We start from the raw sequence: 2045 nt of genomic DNA, 5'->3' as shown, positions 1-2045 counted from the left end.
GGCGTCCTGGGGGCGGGCGAAGGCGGAGCAGACGGCGCGAAGGGACGTCCCGGAGCCCACGGGGCGCAGCGGGTCGTGGGCCCCACTCGGCTCAGTCGGGGGTCGCAGACCCAGGGGTCTCCGGGGGTCGCTGGGCTCTGAGGCGGACGAGGAGCAAGGAGGGGCGAAGGCCATTCGGCTGCCCTTCTAGCTTCAGACTCACCCAGCGCACAGGTTCCAACGTGACAAACGACACGATCAGTCGCCCCAACCTGCACGGTTTTCCGAGACTTTGCGCAGTTTATACTGCAGAAAGCGGGCGGGATCACCTAGTGGTTAGTAAGTGTTCACTCCCTGTTGAAGGAAGAAGGGTGCCGTCTAGTCTCTGGTGCAGTCGGTTAGCGCGTTCTGTTGTTAATCGAAAGACTTGTGGTTCGAGCCCACCCAGGAACGGGCTTCAGATTTTATAGGTGTAAGATGTTACCAGTGTTTCTTCTCCGTAAACTCTACTATGTAAAGGTAGAGAGCAACCTTAGTTACCCTTCTGTCCTGCTTGTCTTGGTAACTGAGAACTCAGAAATGATTGAAAGTGTGAAATCGTCGAATTTGTATTTGACAAAGGAGGTTTTTCCCCCTATTATTTATTTGTACTATTATGTATTTAACCCTTTTCATATACTTTGGAAATGAAATAAATTCTATGGTTTTATGATTACAAATAACGTTGCAGTCACCATTATCTATCTAGCTCTCTGTTTATAATCACTCATTGTGTTTCTTTATCAACCCTTACAAAGACATTCTCATGAATTTCAGAAATGACAGGTCAATGGCAGCAGTTCCCACCGTCCTTCATAAAGTCCCCACCACAGAATGCTTTGAGGATGCAAGGACAGGTCCCTTAAATGTATTTCTCACAGACTTGTTAAAGGTATTGTCTTCCTGACCAGACCTGGGGATATAGATGTGGGTGAATGAACCTGTCTTACATGATACATTTACTGTAGCATTCTAATGGCCCTAAGCCTTTAATTTAGGTATTGTCCTCTACAATAATATATCAAAGATGTTCTGGCATTTCAACTTCATTTACTGTAGGCCACCTCTGAGTGCAGGTTTTCAGTCAGCTGGTTCAAGGGAACAATTTAGAATGGCTCACAGCTGCTCAAGCTAACACAATGACTCCAGAATTTCTACTTCGCGCACCTGTATCAATAGACAAACCTAGTGGTATCCAACATTACCTTCCTTCCACCCTGCTTGTACCCACTTAGGATCCGTTTCCATAGATGCATCCCAGGATTTCTGTTCATATACAGTGACAAAAATCTTGTAGTACTTCTGATTGTATCGAACCTCCCTATGGGTCATCGCACATTGTGCATTTCCCTCTGTAAGTCTGATTATACATCTAAAACAATGGTAAAATGTAGCAATCAGCCGGGAGGAGGAGTAAAAGACAACTGTTTCCGCCCGGTTTCGAACCGAGGACCTTTCGCGTGTGAGGCGAACGTGATAACCACTACACTACGGAAACCGGAAAGTTGCTGGAGCTTAATGATCCGTCCAGGAAAACTTTAGGCCTGCCTTCTTTAACTTTTGTAGCATTCAATGCAGGAAATTCAATCCCATTTCGAAATTCGCCTGCTGGCAACAAAGTGCTAGTAAAGGGCCTCAGGAAGGACAGAGCCAACTCTTCGGGAGACTGAGGCTCCTTGAGAATTTCATGTACCTAAATCAGCTTAAAAACTTAACAAAAAAGGTTTAAGCTAGAAAAATTGCCCAGGATTTGGAGATTGCAACACTAATCTTAGGAAAAGGACAAAGAGTTGGAATTCCTCATTGACCTGAGAGTACAAGAATGGGCTTTCTGGTAGAATCACCCTGGGAATACATAGCCCTTAGATCCTGGGTCTCAGTCTCAAGTGTCCCACCAGTACGCTACTGTGCTGTGGCCTTGTCCTGAGTGAATTCACCTGCCTCCTAGCTACATCTTCCCAGACCCTGGGGGACCAAGAACCTGCTCCATCTGCACCAGACTTACCACATGCCTTGGGGAAGTCATG

The 2045-nt window shown here is 46.5% G+C and overlaps 1 non-coding gene across 1 annotated transcript; it reads right to left on the bottom strand.

Moving 5' to 3' along the window:
- Positions 1-1443: 1443 nt before the first annotated feature.
- Positions 1444-1516, bottom strand: TRNAV-CAC (transfer RNA valine (anticodon CAC)). The gene has a single exon. It is a non-coding gene; the product is annotated as a tRNA-Val (tRNA).
- Positions 1517-2045: the final 529 nt, after the last annotated feature.

This window comes from Trichechus manatus, unplaced genomic scaffold (genome assembly GCF_000243295.1).
Source record: "Trichechus manatus latirostris isolate Lorelei unplaced genomic scaffold, TriManLat1.0 scaffold00541, whole genome shotgun sequence".
Classification (NCBI taxonomy): Eukaryota; Metazoa; Chordata; class Mammalia; order Sirenia; family Trichechidae; genus Trichechus; species Trichechus manatus.
Note: the sequence above shows the minus strand (reverse complement) of the source record. Positions and strands in the feature narration are given on the sequence as shown.